This window comes from Heterodontus francisci, chromosome 46 (assembly GCF_036365525.1).
Source record: "Heterodontus francisci isolate sHetFra1 chromosome 46, sHetFra1.hap1, whole genome shotgun sequence".
NCBI lineage: Eukaryota > Metazoa > Chordata > Chondrichthyes > Heterodontiformes > Heterodontidae > Heterodontus > Heterodontus francisci.
Window position 1 is genome coordinate 11,019,171 of NC_090416.1, and position 12,954 is coordinate 11,032,124.

A 12,954-nucleotide genomic window follows, 5' to 3' on the forward strand; every position below is an offset into this window, starting at 1 on the left:
GGATAGAGTGTGAGACAGAGAGAGAGAGATCGAGTGGGGGGGGGGGGGGAGGGAGAGAGAGTGAGAAAGAGGGTGAAAGAGAAAGAAAGCGTTTAAGGGAGAGTGAGAGGGAGAGAAAGTGATGGAGAGAGTGTGAAAAAGAGAGTGAGAGAGAAATGGAGATTGCGAGAGAGAGAAAGAGTGTGAGGGTGAGCGAATGAAGGAGAGCGAGAAAAAGAGAAAGAATGTAATACAGAGTGAGAAAAAGAGTGAGAGGGGAAAAAGGGAGTGAGGGAGAGTGAGAGGGCGAGAAAGAGTGAGAGAATGTCAGAGAGAGTGAGAGAGAGTGATAAAGAGGGTGAGTGTGTGTGTGTGTGAGAGAGAAAGAGATAAAGAGAAAGAGAGAGGGTGAGTGTGTGTGTGAGAGAGAGAAAGAGATGGAGAGAATGTGAGGGAGAATGAGTGCATGAGAGCCTGGGAGAGAGAGTGAGGGAGTGAGTGGGAGAGAGTGAGAGTGAACGAGATAGAGAATGAGAGTGAGAGAGAGAAAGAGGGCGAGACTGGGGGGGGTGGGGTGTGTGCAGAGAGAGAGATAGAGAGAGAGAGAGAGAGAGAGAGTGTGAGTGGAAGTTGGAGAGCTGGAGAGAGACTTTCAGATGTGGGAAGATGGGTCACCTCCTTTGCAGAGGCAGGATTGAAAACCCGGAGTGGGAGCCTGGACCGGGGCTGAGCCTTGCTGTCACTGAGAATGGGTGAGGTGGGTGCTTTGATAGAAAAACTCGCTACCACAGGGAGTGGTTGAGGGGAATAGCAGAGATGCATTTAAGGGGGAAGCTGGATAAACACATGAGGGGGAAAGGAATAGAAGGATATGTTGATAGCGTGAGACGAAGAGGGGATGGGAGGAGGCTCGTGTGGGGCAGGAACACCAGCACGGAGCAGATGGGCCGAATGGCCTGTTTCTGTGCTAAAGACTTGGTGTTTCTCAACTGAAGAGGATGACATGCAGTACCAGAGTCCATCAAGAGAGGGAGCTGGTTGTCCATGAAGCTAGGGGCCAAAGCTCAGTTCCACACTGAGAAATGCTGGACGACAAGAAATCCCGAGGCCTCTCTTCACCATTTTAATGTTTTACTTCTCTCAGTTTCTCCGTTCTCCTCTCCCAAAGGTGTTGTGCCCCGCTGGGGTGAAAGCCGCAGGCTGAACAAGACTGTTTGCCTCCAATTTGACCGCCCCCCCCCCACCCCGCCCCCAAGCTAATCCTCTGATCCCCACCCCACCCACCCATATTCTCTCCATTGTCAAGAGCACTCACACCTGGCACCGAATCCGGCCCTACCTGGGCTCATCTCGTGCTGAACCACCTTTGCCTTTGTTACCTCAACACCTGTCTTCTAATTCAATTTTCCTCTGTTCCAATTGTATCTTTGCTAACAGTACCCAGTCAGGGTCTGCTTCTAACACTTGTTTCTGCTTCTTCAGATTCAAGGGAAAAATGATTGGCCACTCGTCTTAGGCGTTTAGACTTCCTAGACTCGCCACGTACAGTGATCCCAGACTGCTCAGCCATTTTCCTCAACTCCTCCATAGACAGTGCTTTTAACTTATCCCAAGTTACTTCACCCTGGCTTGGAGAGCTACTGGCTTCAGTCGCAGACCTGTATTAAAATCTTTCTTTTTAATTGGGAACAATTTGGCTTCCCACTTCCAATTTCTCTCATTTGTCTGTGGGTCAAATCCAGGACATGAGCCCCCAAATTTCTGTTACGACCAGGTGAGAAGGGGTCTAGGGGTTCCCTCTCAGCCCAAGCCTGGTTTAACTGTAACAGAGTTTAATTTTAAAACACTGTGTTTTTAGCTCCCCCTTCAGTGAATCCTTGTTCACTGCCCCAATTGTAAGGCAAAGAAATCAAACAGATTTCCTTAGATTTAAACAAGAAAGTAAACGTTTATTCATCTTAAACTCTAGTCCAGGAATATGCGAAGTGACCACACTAGCATAAGATTTGATTGAAACATATAAGATCCTGAGGGGTCTTGACAGGGTGGATGTGGAAAGGATGTTTCCCCTTGTGGGAGAATATAGCACTAGGGGTCACTGTTTAAAAATAATGGGTTGCCCATTTAAGACAGAGATGAGGAGAAATTTTTTCTCTCAGAGGGTCGTGAGTCTTTGGAATTCCCTTCCTCAAAAGGCGGTGGAAGCTGAGTCTTTGAATATTTTTAAGGCAGAGATAGATAGATTCTCGATAAGCAAGGGGGTGGAAGGTTATTGGGGGTAGCGGGAATGTGGAGTTGAGGTTACAATCAAATCAGCCATGAAGGGCCGAGTGGCCTACTCCTGCTCCTAATTCGTATGTGCGATAAACACACACGCAGATAGAGACAGAAAAAGTCGAAGGAATAAACGGGAAAAGTTTGAGGCAATATCTGGTAGCTACAGTCCTTTAAGCTCAATGTAGAGTCTTTGGTTGCCGGTAAGGCTTGCAATTCGTTGGGGCCCAGTTCACGCTTCAACTTGTTCCGATGTTAGGAGACTTTTCTCTCTTGAGGTTTACGTGTCCTCAGTGGGTCCAGAGGCTTGTGAGAAAGAGATGGGAGCAGACCGGAGAGGTCTTTTCACTCCAGGAGCAAGCAGTCTTTCTGAGTTCAAACTCTTTGTACAATTCAGGAAAAAACCCCAGGTTGCCAAGCAGGTTAGTCATGTGACTAGCTGATCTGACCACGTCAGTTTGTGGATGCTCTTGTCTCAGCCGACCCTGGAATGTCTCTTCTTACGCACAATACCCAGTGCTCAAAGTCCATTGTGGATTAAGTTGGAGGAGGGAATAGCCCCTTTGTCCCCCCAAGCACTGTCTGTTAATATGCAAATGTTTTTTTCCAACCATGGCTGATCTGTTTAACAAGTCATTTCTTCACTCCAGCAACAGTTTAAAGTCAATGTTCATATGACAAAATTAATATGCTTTATTCTTGGCTGGTGGGGGGTCTAGCATGGCACCAAGCTTTTGGTCGCCTGTCCCTCATATCTCCTTATGTGGCTCGGGGTCAAATTTTGTTTGATAACGCTCCTCGGAAGCACCTTGGGACATTTTCTTACATTAAAGGCACTATATAAATGCAAGCTGTTTTGGGAACAGTCCCACAGATTGTGACCACCCCCCCTCTCCTCGCCCAGGACCATGCCCGTTGTACCAGCCTGAACACCGAAGCCCTGCTACCAGAGGCTATTGGACTGTGATGCCTACACAGTTGGCCACCAGGAAGGGCTAAAGCCAAAGGTTGGCTGAGCTTACCCTTTCTTATCCCAGCGAAACTGAGGTCAAATGTCAGGCACACACAGGTCAACACAGGTCGTGGATAAAACCCCAGTCTCCTCCTGCACCCCACTATACCTGAAGGAATGCTGCACTGTCGGATGAGATGGTAAATTGAAGCCCCTGTTTGCCCTTTGAGATGGACGCGAAAGATCCCCGTCTGCTATTGGACGAAGAGCAAAGGGGGGAGTCCTCCCCAGTGTCCTGGGACCAATATTTATCCCCCAACCAAAAAAAGAGGTAAGTAAAGGGGATAAGGGAATGGAATCCCTACAATGTGTCCAGGACTCCTTTCTAACCCAATATGTAAAAAGGCCAACTAGGGAAGATTTGCTATTGGATCTAGTAATGGGGAATGAACCAGAGCAGATAAGAGAAGTAAAAGCCAGGGAGCATCTAGGCAATAGTGACCATAATATAATATGCTTTAAGATGCTAATAGAGAAGGACATATGGATGACAAAAGCAGATTAATAGATTGGAGAAAAGATGATTTTGAGGAGCTGAGAATAGAACTTGGGAAAATAAAATAGACAATAATATAGACAGACAATAATGTAGAACAATAGTGGAAAACAGAGTGCAGGAAAAACATATTCCACTGAAAGGAAAGAACAAATAAAGACTAGTGAATAAAGACATAAGGGAACAATAGAGGGTTAGGAAAGAGGTATATTAAGTATATAGCAGAGGAGTGCATTATAAGACAGAATATGTAGAGATCAGAAAATAAATCAAAGAATTAATTAGGAAGGCAAAGAGAAACTATGAAATTAAATTATCAAAGAACATAAAATAAAATAGTAACATATTTTACAGACATCAGGTAACGATAGAGACATGGCAGAAATATTAAATAATTATTTCGTTCCGGTATTTTCAGGGCGTTAGAACAGGTAGACATGACATGATGAGGTGAGTGTTGTTGGATTGCCTTTAGGAGTGATGCCCCTTTAAGATCTCAATATGCTAATGAGCTAAGTACCAGGATGTCATCATGTGACTCAAAGCTAGAGTTGCTCTGCAACTGTAACACCCAGATGAAGGTTCTGTAAATAGTTTGTTCTGGACCATAATAGTTATTATAATAGAGTAATAAGTGCATTTAAAACAAAAAAGGGGATGTAGTGAATAAACTAATCGAACGAAACGAGGCTAAACACCCTGGTCCAGATGGATTGCATCCATACGTTTTAAAAAAATAAAGGGAAGAGATAGCAGATCCCCCTTAGGGGAGGCAGTGGCATAGTGGTAATGTCACTGGCCTGGTAGCCACAGGCCCAGGCTAATGCTCTGGGGACATGGGTTCGAATCCCACCACGGCGGATGGTGAAATTTGAATTCAATTAACAAATCTGGAATTTAAAAAAAAAAGCTAGCCTAGTGTGACCATAGATGGGTCGTAGAAACCCATCTGGTTCACTAATGTTCCTTAGGGAAATCTGCCGCCCTTACCTGGTCTGGCCTACATGTGACTCCACATCCACAGCAATGTGGTTGACTCTTAAAATGCCCTCTGAAATGGCCACTCAGTTCAAGGGCAGCTAGGGATGGGCAATAAATGCTGGCCTAGCCAGCGACGCCCACATCCCATGAACGAATAAAAAAAAAGATGCATTACTATACAGATATAATAATTCATCAGAAAATGGTATATGCCAGAGGATGGTGAATGTAATTTCAATATTTAAGAAGGGGAAACTGAACATGCCCAGGGAATTATAGACCAGTCAGTTTAACATTGGTGGTAGGAAAAAATAATGTAATTCCTACTAAAGGAAAGAAGTTCTGGAAATGAAAAATATAATAATAAATAGTCAACATGGATTTCAAAAGGGAAAATTATGCTTGGCCAACCTTATTGAAGAAGTAACAGAGAGAGTAGACCCTGGTAACGCAGTTGATGTAATGTATCTGGAATTTTAAAAGGCCTTCGCTGAGATGCCCTGCAATAGACTAATGATTAAGGACAGAGAATGCAGAGTCAGGGGACATGTGGCAGAAGGGATTGCGAGATGGCTTCGAGACAAAGCAGAGAGTGGGCGTAAAGGGTAGTTATTCAGAGTGGCAGAAGGTGGGACCACTGCTGTTCACAATTTAGATCAACGATTTGGACTTTGGGAGTCAAAAAACACAATTTCTAAATTTGCGGATGACACCAAATTGGGGTGGGGGGAGGGGCGGACCATCAATACTGAGGAGGACTGCAACAGATTACAGGAGGACATTAGTAAACGTACAGACTGGGTAAATAATTGGCAAATGAGGTTCAACATGGATAAATGTGAGGTCGTACATTTTGGGAGGAAGAATAGGGAAGTCACTTATTACTCGGATGGTGAGAGTCTAGGCGGGGTAGAGGAACAAAGGGATCTCAGAGTACAAACACAACAATCACTAAAAGTTGCACCACGGGTTAGCAAGGCTGTTATAAAAGCAAACCAAGCAGGCTTTATTTCTATAGGGATAGAATTGAAAAGGAGGGAAGTTATACTAATCCTGTGTTGAATCTTGGTTAGACCACAGTTGGAGTACTGCATGCAATTCAGGTCGCCATATTACAGAAAGGATATAGAGGAACTGGAGAGGGTGCAGAGAATATTTACAAGGATCTTAGCAGAACTATGAAGGTATACATAGCAGAAAAGGATGAACGTGAATAGAGAAGGCTGAGGGGTGACCTGATTGAGGTCTTTAAAATGGTGAAAGGGTTTCGATAGGGTAGACGTACAGAAGATGTTTCCACTTGTGGGGGGGGAGACCAGAACTAGGGGGCCATCAATATAAGACAGTCACTGATAAATCCAATGGGGAATTCAGGAGAAACGCCTTTCCCCAGAGAGTGGTGAGAATGTGGAACTCGCTACCACAGGGAGTAGTTGAGGGGGAATAGCAGAGATACATTTAAGGGGAAGCTGGATAAACACATGAGGGAGAAAGGAATAGAAGGATATGGGGATGGGGTGAGATGAAGAGGGGGTGGGAGGAGGCTTGTGTGGAGCAGAAACACCAACTCAGAGCAGATGGGCCGAATGGCCTGTTTCTGTGCTGGAAATCCTAGGATTTGTTTTACGCAGCGAGTTGTTGTGATCTGGAACGCGCTGCCTGAAAGGGCGGTGGAAGCAGATTCAATAGTAACTTTCAAAAGGGGAATTGGATAAATACTTGAAGGGGAGAAATTTGCAGGGATAAGGGGAAAGAGCAGGGGGGGGGGGGCGGGGGTGGGTGGGAGTGGGACTAGTTGGATAGCTCTTTCAAAGAGCCAGCAGAGGCACGATGGGCCGAATGGACCCCTTCTGGGCAGCATCATTTTATGGTTCTATCTAACTGTGTTGTTCATCTCTTCCCTTCCTCTCTTTTGCTTATCCCTGTCCCGATCTCTCTCTCTCTCTCTCTCTCTCTCTCCAGCTCACTCTCTTACAAGTGCTCTGCTTTCCACCACTGGGTGTTTCGTGACGGACTCCCCCGGTTGAATAGCCCGGCCTCTAACGCGGGCACATATGGCAGCAACTGAAGAAGGGCCATCTCTGAGCTTCATAACTCCTCCGGGGAGGGAGTCACTCCCCCCCCCTCACCCCCCCCGCCACCCCCAACCTTATCCCTCCCATCTGGGTGATGGCTCAGTCACCACCCAGACAGAGATGGAAGCAACTGAATCCGGAAATTCCGAGATGGTGCTCCCGGCAGCGGGAGCACGCAGGAAGAGCCAGTGGCTGCGCAGTCGCTGGGCCCATTTAGAAACCTCCATTAAAAATTCACGGGCTGAATCTCCTGAGATCGAAACCCCTCTCGAGGTGGGAGAACAAATTTCGATAGGGTCCTTCACAATGTCCCAGCCAACGAAGCACTTTTCTTTTGATGTGGGGCCATGTTGTAATGTAGGAAACGCAGCAGCCAATTTGCGCACAGCAAGATCCCACAAACAGCAATGTGATAATGTCCCAGATCATCTGTTTTTTTTTTAGTGATGTTGGCTGAGGGATAAATATTGGGCCCCGGGACACCGGGGGAGAACTCCCCCCCCCCACCTTCTTCCAATAGCGGCCATGGGATCTTTTACATCCACCCGAGAGGGGCATACGGGGGCCTCGGTTTAACGTCTCATCCTGAAAGATGGCACCTCCGACAGTGCGGCACTCCCTCAGTACTGGCACTGGGAGCGTCGGCCTGGATTATGGGCCCAAGTCTCTGAAGTGGGGGACTCGAACCCCACGACCTTATGTCTGAGACGCGAGAGAGAGTGACCTCACTGAGCTACAGTCCGACACTGGAGGATGCTTCACGCCATCTCTCTCTCACTTACCTTCTCTCTACTTGTTCTGTCTCTTTCTCTGTGTTTTTCTCTGCCTTTCTCCCTCTCTATCCCCACGGTTGGCATTTTTACCAATTTATGTTGGGTGAAGGGGATTAAAGGTTACAGAATCAAGGTGGGGAGATGGAGTTAAGAGACGGAGGGGCTGAATGGCCTCTTCCTGTTCCCGTATTCCTACATTCCTAAATTTCAGTCCCGCTCATCCCTCTTCTCTAAACGCGCTTACTCATTCATTTTCATGTTTAAACAAAGATCTATTGTGTTTTGAATGCAGAAATGCAGACAGCAAGCAAGAGGGAGACAACACTGTTAAACAGTGGGAAGGTTAACCACGTGGAACTAATGAGGGATTAAGGACAGATTTAATTTCACAGCCACTGTTGGCACGCTGGCAGAATTGAATTGTTGGCTGATGCCCTGCAACACAGAATCAGCACAATTTACATCAGCCTCCCTCAAAGGCAGCTCCCTGGGTTGTTGGAACGTAGACTGTCTTGTTATTGCCCTGCCAGGGGGCAGTGACTGGCCCTCGCAGCTGCTGGGACTGGCTTCACTCTCACCCACAGTCAGCCCCTCTCATCCACCCCCTCGTTTCCCCTTTTTACTTTTAAATCCCACCCCCCCCACCCCCAACCAACCTTTTCTCGGTTTTTCAGCCTTTGGCTGCGCTTCACAGGGCAGGGAGGGAAAGCTGATCGTCCGACCCTGACCCTTGGGGAACACCACTGTCTACCCAGATGATCTGGGACATTATCAAGAAATGCTGGAATCAGTCAGCAGGTCTGGCAGCATCTGTGGAAAGAGAAGCAGAGTTAACGTTTCGGGTCAGTGACCCTTCTTCCGGTTAACTCTGCTTCTCTTTCCACAGATGCTGCCAGACCTGCTGAGTGATTCCAGCATTTCTTGTTTTTATTTCAGATTTCCAGCATCCGCAGTATTTTGCTTTTATCTGGGACATTATCACCTTGCTGTTTGTGGGATCTTGCTGTGCGCACATTGGCTGCTGCGTTTCCTCCGTGACGACACTTGCTCCGTTGGCTGTGAAACGCTTTGGGATGTTTCGGAGGTGCTGAAAGGTACTAGAGGAATGCAGTTAATTTCTTGCCTCCTCCACACTCTACCTCCAAGACCACGAGTCCCCAGTCCTGTGGCCCTCCTCCATTCCCTTGCCTCCTCACTGATCCACCATACATAAGGTTCTCTTCCACCTTCAGCCTCAACACCCAAGCTTGGTGCCAGTTAGTCATTGTTACTTTGCTGCATCATCTGATACAGGCCCTCGGCCTCAGGCTTTCGCCTTATTTCGAACTCCGGACACATTTGTATATCGCAGACAAGAGGGAGAGAGGCGGAGAGGTTCAGGGAGGGAATTCCAGAGCTTAGGGCCCCCCGGGCAGCTGAAGACACGGCCGCCAATGGTGGAGCGATGGGAATAGGGGGATGGGCAAGAGGGCAAAATTGGAGGAGGGCAGAGATCTCAAGCGGGCTGCTTTGTCCTGGATGGTGTCGAGCTTCTTGAGTGTTGTTGGAGCTGCACCCATCCAGGCAAGTGGAGAATATTCCGTCACATTCCTGACTTGTGCCTTGTAGATGGTGGACAGGCTTTGGGGAGTCAGGAGGTGAGTTACACACCACAGGATTCCTAGCCTCTGACCTGCTCTTGTAGCCACGGTATTTATATGGCTACTCCAGTTCAGTTTCTGGTCAATGGTAACCCCCAGGATGTTGATAGTGGGTGATGGTAATGCCATTGAACGTCAAGGGGAGATGGTGAACATGGGAGGCCGGTTGGAGAGCATTGGAGTAGTTGGAGTTGGGAGACCCTGCCCAATGTCTCAGAGCTTCCCTAGTCTGCAACTAAGGCAGCAAGGAAGGGCCAAAGTGACTGAACCAATCTCAGCCCAAGCACTGCTGGGCCAGTGGGTTATAGAAGCATGGGGAGTTGGAGAGAGAAAAGAGTAGTGAGGACTCCCATACATACGGCTAATGGGATAGGAGGAACGGGGGGGGGGGAGGAGAGGAGGAGGAAGGCAAGGGGGGTGGAAAGAATGAAGAGGATGAGGAGGGGAGGGGGGGAGTGGAGGAGAGGAGGAAGAGGAGAGAAGGGAGGGAAGGGCAGGAGGGGGAGGGAAGGGCAAGAGGGGAAGGGAAGGTGGAGTGCAGGAAAAGGAGGGAAAAAGGGGGAGGAATGGAGGAAGAGAAGAGAGGGGGAGGTGGAGGGGGAACAGGAGAGGAGGGGTGGGCAGGAGGGAAGGGGAGGAGGTAGAGGGGGAGGGGAGAGGAGGGAGAAGCAGGAGCGGAAGTGGAGGGGACGGGGAAGGGAAGGGTACGGGGGGAGGGGATGGGGAGAGTGAAGGGGAAGAGAAATGGGGAGGATATAAGGGAACGCTGGCAGATGTAGAGTGCCCAGTGACCAGATTAAGGCGATGTAAATGGGTTTTTACTCTCTCGCATTCCCTCTCCCTCTCTCCTTCTCCACGAACGGCTGCTTCTCTCAATTGATTGCTGCCCAGGGCTTCATTCACTTTTAATACAATTGAGTAAAGTCTCTAATCGTCTAAATTAATTCCTAATGAAAGTGCCTTGGGAGATGTGTATTACACCATCCCAGTCAGAGAGACAGACGCAGGTTGAATGAGAGAGCGAGAGATATTCCCTCGAGTGTAGAAGATTAAGGGGGTGATCTAATCGAGGGGGTTTAAGATGATTAAAGGATTCGATCGGGTCGATAGAGAGAAACTATTTCCTCTGGTGGGGGGGGGAGGGGGAGTCCAGAACAAGGGGGCAGAAACTTAAAATTGGAGCCAGGCCGTTCAGGGGTGATGTCAGGAAGCACTTCTTCACACAAAGGGGAGTGGGAATCTGGAACTCTCCCCCCAAAAAGCTGTCGAGGCCGGGGGAGATATTTCCAAACTGAGATTGATAGATTTTTGTTGGGTTAAGGGGATTAAGGTGACAGAACCAAGGCGGGGAGATGGAGTTAAGAGACAGATCAAGCTAAATGGTAGAAGGAGCTTGAGGGGATTCACAGCTTAGTTTACCCTGAGTTTAGCTTCAGATTGATACAGGGCTATAGAGAGAGAGCGGGGCAGTGGGATTAGTTTGGGATTGATACAGGGCTATGGGGAGAGAGCGGGGCAGTGGGATTAGTTTGGGATTGATACAGGGCTATGGGGAGAGAGCGGGGCAGTGGGATTAGTTTGGGATTGATACAGGGCTATGGGGAGAGAGCGGGACAGTGGGATTAGTTTGGGATTGATACAGGGCAATGGGGAGAGAGCGGGGCAGTGGGATTAGTTTGGGATTGATACAGGGCAATGGGGAGAGAGCGGGGCAGTGGGATTAGTTTGGGATTGATACAGGGCAATGGGGAGAGAGCGGGGCAGTGGGATTAGTTTGGGATTGATACAGGGCAATGGGGAGAGAGCGGGGCAGTGGGATTAGTTTGGGGATTGATACAGGGCAATGGGGAGAGAGTGGGGCAGTGGGATTAGTTTGGGATTGATACAGGGCTATGGGGAGAGAGCGGGGCAGTGGGATTAGTGTGGGATTCAGACAGGGCTATGGGGAGAGAGCGGGACAGTGGGATTAGTTTGGGGATTGATACAGGGCTATGGGGAGAGAGCGGGGCAGTGGGATTAGTTTGGGATTGATACAGGGCTATGGGGAGAGAGCGGGGCAGTGGGATTAGTGTGGGATTCAGACAGGGCTATGGGGAGAGAGCGGGGCAGTGGGATTAGTTTGGGATTGATACAGGGCAATGGGGAGAGAGCGGGGCAGTGGGATTAGTTTGGGATTGATACAGGGCAATGGGGAGAGAGCGGGGCAGTGGGATTAGTTTGGGGATTGATACAGGGCAATGGGGAGAGAGTGGGGCAGTGGGATTAGTTTGGGATTGATACAGGGCTATGGGGAGAGAGCGGGGCAGTGGGATTAGTGTGGGATTCAGACAGGGCTATGGGGAGAGAGCGGGGCAGTGGGATTAGTTTGGGATTGATACAGGGCTATGGGGAGAGAGCGGGGCAGTGGGATTAGTTTGTGATTGATACAGGGCTATGGGGAGAGAGCGGGACAGTGGAATTAGTTTGGGGATTGATACAGGGCAATGGGGAGAGCGCGGGGCAGTGGGATTAGTTTGGGATTGATACAGGGCTATGGGGAGAGAGCGGGGCAGTGGGATTAGTTTGGGATTGATACAGGGCTATGGGGAGAGAGTGGGGCAGTGGGATTAGTTTGGGATTGATACAGGGCAATGGGGAGAGAGCGGGGCAGTGGGATTAGTTTGGGGATTGATACTGGGCTATGGGGAGAGAGCAGGGCAGTGGCATTAGTTTGTGATTGATACAGGGCTATGGGGAGAGAGCAGGGCAGTGGGATCAGTTTGGGGATTGATACAGGGCTATGGGGAGAGAGCGGGGCAGTGGGATTAGTTTGTGATTGATACAGGGCTATGGGGAGAGAGCAGGGCAGTGGGATTAGTTTGTGATTGATACAGGGCTATGGGGAGAGAGCAGGGCAGTGGGATTAGTTTGGGGATTGATACAGGGCTAGGGGGAGAGAGCAGAACAGTGGGATTAGTTTGGGATTGATACAGGGCTATGGGGAGAGAGTGGGGCAGTGGGATTAGTTTGGGATTGATACAGGGCTACGGGGAGTGAGCGGGGCAGTGGGATTAGTTTGGGATTGATACAGGGCTATGGGGAGAGAGCAGGGCAGTGGGATTAGTTGGGGACTGATACAGGGTTATGTGGAGAGAGCGGGGCAGTGGGATTAGTTTGGGATTGATACAGGGCTATGGGGAGAGAGAGGGGCAGTGGGATTAGTTTGGGATTGATACAGAGCTATGGGGAGAGTGCGGGGCAGTGGGATTAGTTTGTGATTGATACAGGGCTATGGGGAGAGAGCGGGGCAGTGGGATTAGTGTGGGATTCAGACAGGGCTATGGGGAGAGAGCGGGACAGTGGGATTAGTTTGGGGATTGATACAGGGCTATGGGGAGAGAGCGGGGCAGTGGGATTAGTTTGGGATTGATACAGGGCTATGGGGAGAGAGCGGGGCAGTGGGATTAGTGTGGGATTCAGACAGGGCTATGGGGAGAGAGCGGGACAGTGGGATTAGTTTGGGGATTGATACAGGGCTATGGGGAGAGAGCGGGGCAGTGGGATTAGTTTGGGATTGATACAGGGCTATGGGGAGAGAGCAGGGCAGTGGGATTAGTTTGGGATTGATACAGGGCTATGGGGAGAGAGCGGGGCAGTGGGATTAGTTTGGGATTGATACAGGGCTATGGGGAGAGAGCGGGGCAGTGGGATTAGTTTGTGATTGATACAGGGCTATGGGGAGAGA